This window comes from Haliotis rubra, unplaced genomic scaffold (genome assembly GCF_003918875.1).
Source record: "Haliotis rubra isolate DU_JTF1 unplaced genomic scaffold, ASM391887v1 Scf116, whole genome shotgun sequence".
Classification (NCBI taxonomy): domain Eukaryota; kingdom Metazoa; phylum Mollusca; class Gastropoda; order Lepetellida; family Haliotidae; genus Haliotis; species Haliotis rubra.
The window spans coordinates 193,496-201,138 of NW_025765070.1; the positions used below are offsets into that span (position 1 = coordinate 193,496).

At 40.1% G+C, this 7,643-nt stretch overlaps 1 long non-coding RNA gene across 1 annotated transcript; it reads right to left on the minus strand.

Moving 5' to 3' along the window:
• Positions 1-231: 231 nt before the first annotated feature.
• Positions 232-984, minus strand: LOC124256300. Its single transcript, XR_006892870.1, has 2 exons — positions 868-984; positions 232-719 (listed from the first exon to the last, which is right to left on the minus strand). It is a non-coding gene; the product is annotated as an uncharacterized LOC124256300 (long non-coding RNA).
• Positions 985-7,643: the final 6,659 nt, after the last annotated feature.

A 7,643-nucleotide genomic window follows, 5' to 3' on the forward strand; every position in this document is an offset into this window, starting at 1 on the left:
GATCTTCTCCAGGCTGTTGACAAAGATGGTGCAGCAGTACTCATACTCCTTGATCTTTCCTCTGCCTTTGATACTATCGATCAGGGAATACTACTTCGTACTCTAAATGATAGATTTGGAGTTACTGGAGAAGCGCTACTCTGGCTAAATTCGTATCTGTCAAACCGATACCAGGCTGTGTATGTGGATGGATATAGCTCTGACATGACAGAGCTCAAGTATGGTGTTCCGCAAGGTTCGGTACTGGGACCTATACTTTTCACGATGTACACTTCTCCACTTGGAGATATTGCCAGAGCACACAATTTTTGCTTTCATCTATATGCAGATGATACACAGCTGTATCTATCATTCAAGCCAAAGGATAAAACCTCAATCAATACTGCTTTCTCCAGAATTGCGGAGTGCACAGAAGACATCAAGACTTGGATGACCATGAATTTCTTAAAGCTGAATGAGGAAAAGACTGAGATGCTTGTGATTACATCAAAAGCCATGAGAACAAAGTTAACACTTCCCATTCTTAAGTTGTCATCTTGTGTCATCGAACCTAGCCAGGAGGCTGGAAATCTTGGTGTCATGTTTGACTCCACACTCAGTGCTGAATGCCATGTAAGCCGGGTCTGCAAAAAAGCTTACATGAATATCCGAAACATCAGTTAGATACGACAGTTTATCAACAACAAAACAACAACTTTGCTCGTTCAAGCCTGTGTAATCTCCCATCTGGATTATTGCAACTCCCTTCTTCTCGGGCTGCCAAAACGTCTTGTCTTTAAACTTCAGAAAGTCCAGAATTCTGCCGCAAGACTGATCAAGAGAACCAGAAGATCAGTACATATCACCCCAATCCTGAAAGATCTCCACTTGCTCAAAGTTGAGGACAGAATCAAGTTTAAAGTGCTGACTCTGACATTCCGTGCTATCCACCGCGATGCTCCTCCGTACATTTCTGAACTCATCCAAGAATATAAACCTGGGAGAACTCTACGTTCTTGTAACCAGTGTCTCTTGAAGCTTCCGTCAGCTCGTACATCACTTGGCGAGAGAAGTTTCGAAATCTCAGCCCCCCAGTTATGGAACTCCCTCCCACTTGAAATAAGAAGTGCCCCTGAGTTTGAATCATTCAAATCACTACTGAAAACACATTTGTTTAAAGTCTGCTACTGTTAGACTGTGTATTCCCAGGACAGTTCATTGCTCACAAGCGCTTTTGAGCAGTTGATTATACTGGAAACAAGCGCAATACAAGTGTATATTTATTATCATTATTATTATCATTAATTGTCTGTGCTGGCTCTGATATCAGGTTGTTGAACAACTGTCTGTGCTGGGTCTGATATAAGTTTGTTGAACAATTGTCTGTGCTGGCTCTGATAAAAGTTTCTTGCACAAGTGTATGTGCTGGGTCTGATATATGTTTGCTGAACAAGTGTCTGTGCTGGGTCTGATATATGTTTGCTGAACAAGTGTCTGCGCTGGGTCTGATATAAGTTTGTTTATCTGGTGTGGATATGATGGATATGGTTTGGCTGAAATAGTGTCTGCACTGCAATGGAAATAATCTTTTTGAACTAGTTGAGTTTTTAAAGCATCATGTCTCATCGATCTATACAACTGAAAGTCGGTCTCAATTTAACCTGATGTGATTGAACGAATGTTTGCACTGCATCTGATATAATCCTATTGATCAAGTATGTATACATCCTATTTAACCTCGCCGAACAAATGTTGTGGTGCAGTCGCTAATCATTCTGTTAAATCCGTGAAGTGCTTATACTTAACCGGATATACTCCAATACCATCTTTGAACAAGTGTGGCTGTTCTGCATCTGAATTGCTGTATTTGTTGCCTGGTATATAGTCATGATTTAGACTAGTACTTAACCAGAGACATGTATGGACTTGTGATCACTATGTTTTGAGAACTGGGATGCATTCCACACAAGTGAACATTCTACTGTGTAACTGGCGCTACAGACTGCAAACACATCAACACCGGGAGAGTTCTATCGACATACAACTTCGTTATTATAATACTTAATAACGGTGTTAGCAGCTACACCGAAACGTCGTTTACATTATATTAAAGAAGTTGTATATCCAATAAAACTCTCTCGCTTTTAAGGTTGTCAGTCCAGATTTGAAGAGGTCATCATACGACGATGTCGTATTGGCCACAAAAGATATACACATGAACATTTGCTTAAAGGTGAAGATCCTCCGTTTTTCATCCCTTGTGATGAAGGAATCACGGTCAAGCATGTTCTACTTGACTGTATTGATTTTTCTATCACAAGGGATAAATATTTCAAATATTTCATTGAATTTTTCAAAGAAATAGAATTGCTAGATATTTTTTTTAAAAACGGTTTGTGAATAGATAAGTATTTTATTATTGGTAGCTTGGATTAGTAACTGGGATTGTTAGTGGATGTACCCTCAAAGGGGGTTGAAGTATTGTAAAATTATTGTCGTCCTGTAAGTCTCAAAACTTTCAAAGTCAATTTAAACAGGATTTTTAAACGTAGCGTTCTTGTTATTTTAATTTTGGCTAACATTTCTTGCTAAGTATGAAACTTGGTCCACACTGTTTGACAAGGCCATTTGTCACAGTCCTAACTGAAGCCTTGTACGATGACAGACGGAGGTCCAGGCAATACATCGTGCTGGATTTATTACGGAGGATAGGGCGATCTTGTTATGTCATGAACAGCCCCAACAGCGTGTACATCATCACGCCCATTTCTACGCACGCTCGACTGTCGTGACGTGGCTCATCAAGTGGCAGGAGTTCTGCAACACATCATCAGCAAACAAACAGTTGATGCAATGTATGTGAGTGACAGGTGTACTGGCATGATATATCTATGTACACGCACGTACAGCAGGCTCTGACACAGACACGGGTATGTATATACAGGAATATATATATAAAGGAGTGAATTAGAATAGCACCCACTTACAAATTAGTTGGGGATACTAAGAAAGAGTACGAGAAACCAAAGTGAGAGAACATTTAGGATCTGAAGTTGGAAAATACTTTGGCGACGTTTCCTTGACGATTGCTTTATGCTGTGGCAGTTTGAAGACAACAAATGAACTATATTTCATAACATTCTAAACAATTTGAACAAACATCTGGATTTTACCACGGACTCTAGTCATTCTGACATTCTATTGTTGGACACTATGATAAAGATATGTGGACGTAATCTAGAAACAGATATATACTATAATCTACAGTTACTAAGCAATATCTACATGTTTCATCCTGTCACTCGCGTCATACAAAAAGAAGCATTCCATATAATTTTGCAAGGCGTATCTGCATGATCGTGTGAAATATGTCTACAAGGAACATGCGACTCTCGGAATTAAAATATCATCTACAATCCCGCGGATACCCGACTCCACTTGTAGAAGGTGGAGTAAATAAAGCCACAACCACAGAAAGACACGGCGGGTGAAAGTACGTGATAAGCAAAACACTAACACTATCAATCAGTGTATCTTCGTATAACCCCAAGAATCCGGAACTTTTCCATAACATTTGACAAACTGTTCCAATTGTAAATGCTGATATTAAAATGAATCGAATTATAGCCAAGGTAGCAATGATAAAAAGTAAACGACCGACTCTTAACTTACAACAGACTTTAACACGTGCTGAATTCGACTCACGTAACATATCTACAGAATTCAGGCTATCAAAATATAACAGGGCAAATTGTGGAACTTGCAAATATATAGATGAAATTATTTGTATAAAATTCAAAAACATGAAAGAGGTATTCCATGTACACTTTAACCTGGACTGCTCCGACAAAACTACTATTTACGTTATAACATGTTACTATGTGTATCCATAAACAACAAATAAAGGGCCCAAAAACACCCAACAGGAATGGAAATAAAATTCAAGATATTTATTTCTTCAAAATGAATACAGCTGATACTATACAGCCTAAAGCTAAAGATAACTTAAAGGTTGTGGCCATCCTTGAATAGGTAAACATGTAGTGTCATATTGTATTTACCATTGTTATTTTAAGCGGCTCATATATATATACATATATGTGTGTGTGTGTGTGCGCGCGCGCGCGCGTGAGAGAGAGAGAGAGAGAGAGAGAGAGAGAGAGAGAGAGAGAGTGTGTGTGTGTGTGTGTGTGTGTGTGCGAGCGTGCGTGCGTGTGTCTGTGCGTGTCCAAATATCATCTGAAAAATGCTTGCATTTTATATGTCCAGATACGATTTTATTTACCAAGTAGAACGAAATTTAGTCATCATTTTCAGCCTACGACTTTCTATTGCTGTATGCTCTACTTGGAATCTACATATCTGTCATTAGCACACGACAGTGTGTCTATAACTGCGCAGTCATGTCTTGGGGTCAGGTTGTGTGACGTCATCATCAAGTCACGGTAACAGGCCAGGAGGATGCCATTAAACTGGGATGTCCACGTGAGACAGCAACTTTTCAGTCCGGACCATAATATTTATGAAATAAACACTGTTTCCGTCATTCACCAAGTAATGCGAATCAAAGCGATAATAGCGTGCCTTGGGACATGACTTGGCTATTTAATAATCCAAAATCGTATCCTGTTTGTTTTATTAATTCATGTGTCTGTAGCTCACCCTACCGCCGTGAATCTTTTTTTAAACCTAAACGAAAATCTGTATCCGTGTTTGACGGTGGCTAAAATTAAGCAAACAAGCCATGGTTATTAAAGTGATATATATTTGACACCGGTAGCATTGTCTTGATTTGAATCTTTGTTGTGGCGACCGTTTTCAGAATTGTAACGTTTTGCTAAATTTTGTTATGTTTTCGTCAAGTGCAAACCCGGTAGCGTATTTTCATGGTCGGCCTTCTGTTCATGCCGGCCTTACCTTCATATTTGGATACTGAACACTAATAAACACTACGTGCAGTCAGTGATGATATGTATGAAACTAGTGAGAACTGTATACACTATCTATTGACTGCAAAAACACACTGGCGTCTTGAACCTATTGTTACTGACAACTTATGACCTATCGAAGCTAATTCGAAAAGTACTTCATAGCAGGATAAGGTACTGTCGGCGTCTTTTATCTTTCAGCAGAGTATGTTAGTATTATTTATTGACTGATTAGGCCAGATCAATTTTATTTCTTGCTTTACGGATCCGCCTGTCATATTTTTTCAAGGATAAGAAAAAAAATGTCCCCGCTCAAAAAATAGAATCCTAATATTTTTATTGGCCCAATACAGTTAGCCTCATATACACTTTATAAATTGCCCGAAATAAAATACTTTTAGTATTTAAAAGGAATATTACTTTGCCTGGTGATTATTTTTAAAAAATCCCTCCCGCCTCTAGGTTTTCTGAGGACAAAAATCCGTAAAACAAGAAATAAAATTGGTCTAGCCTTATCGGAATACACAGGCATCAACACCTTTAGTTCCTGTTTCGTCATGAACTAAATACAACTAAGCCTGGGTTTCACATTGAAATTTTTGTCACTTACTTTGTAAGAAGCATTATCTGTGAACATGTATTTCTAAAAAAAAGCAAGTTGATATACTGCTCAAAGTAAGTTAAATAAAATTTCTTTCATATGGCTGCATTATACTGTGACGACAGAAACTGTAGTCATATGAAAAGGTTTGGTTCTTGAGAATCATCTTTAGAGCAGTTATACATTATCGTGAGATGGAATCGATCAGTGTGTGGGGAGGGGCCAGGGTGTATGGAGGTATGAACAAGGACAGTACTTGCGACAGATATATAGTCTGTGGAAATACCACACGCTCCATCACACAGCACTTAATATTCTCCTTTATAATAGGTAACTTATCTCACAATTATGGCAACGCTATATATCCGTGTAGAATATAATGAAATCGTGATATCAATCTGGTATGTAACGATAGTCACACATGATCGGGCCCAGGCACTCCCATACCCGTCTACATAGACTGACAGCGTTATCCGTCCAGCCATTTGGTCATCTCACATAGCCTATACACACCCTACCTACACGGACAACTACACCGTGGTCCTTTGTTAACTGGGGCAGAGAAAGCAACAAATCCCTTTCCTGGATTGTACCCGGAATCACTGTTTAGGTAGTTTGCGTTCAGCAAATAGCGGAGTTTCTTGACAGGCAACACGGGCATTCGCAAACACACGCCGAAGACCAAGTGAAAATGTTGCATATCCTAATACATAAAACTAGAGATTCTGCGTACAATACAAGCGTCGGTTTGATTATATCAATACATAATACTAATCTCTTGAGTGCACCGACAGGAAACGAGAGGAATCCCTCGTGAGATGTGAGTATCGCACCCAGAAAGGGAAAGAAACTAATTCGCCTTGCAGCAACAGTAGCGTCATACCACTCCAGCATACAGCAACAGAAACATGATACCACTCCAGCATGCAGGAACAGTAACATCATACCACTCCAGCATACAGCAACAGTAGCGTCATACCACTCCAGCATACAGCAACAGTAGCGTCATACCACTCCAGCATACAGGAACAGTAGCGTCACACCGCTCCAGCATACAGCAACAGTAGCGTCACACCGCTCAAGCATACAGCAACAGTAACATGATACCACTCCAGCATACAGCAACAGTAGCGTCATACCACTCCAGCATACAGCAACATCATACCACTCCAGCATACAGCGACAGTAACATCATACCACACCAGCATACAGCAACAGTAGCCTAATACCACTCTAGCATACAGGAACATTATCATCATACCACTTCTGCATACAGCAACATCATACCACACCAGCATACAGCAACACTAACATCATACCACACCAGCATACAGCAACAGTAACATCATACCACACCAGCATACAGCAACAGTAGCCTAATACCACTCTAGCATACAGGAACTCTCAGCATACAGGAACATTATCATCATACCACTTCTGCATACAGCAACATCATACCACACCAGCATACAGCAAGCAGCAACTAACATCATACCACACCAGCATACAGCAACAGTAACATCATATCACTCCAGCATACAGGAACAGTAACATCATACCACTCCAGCATACAACAACAGTAGCATCATACCACTCCAGCATACAGCAACAGTAGCGTCATACCACTCCAGCATACAGCAACAGTAGCGTCATACCACTCAAGCATACAGCAACAGTAACATCATACCACTCCAGCATACAGTAACATCATACCACTCCAGCATACAGCAACAGTAACATCATACCACATCAGCATACAGCAACAGTAACATCATACCACTCCAGCATACAGGAACAGTAACATCATACCACTCCAGCATCAAAAACAGTAGCGTCATATAACTCCAGCATACAGCAACAGTAGCCTCATATCACTCTAGCATACAGGAACAGTAGCATCATACCATTCCTGCATGCAGCAACAGTAATATCATTCCACTCCAGCATACAGGAACAGTAACATCATACCATTCCTGCATGCAGCAACAGTAACATCATACCACTCCAGCATACAGCAACAGTAACATCATACCACTCCAGCATACAGCAACAGTAGCATCATACCACTCCAGCATACAGAAACAGTAGCGTCATACCACTCCAGCATACAGCAACAGTAGCGTCATACCACTCCA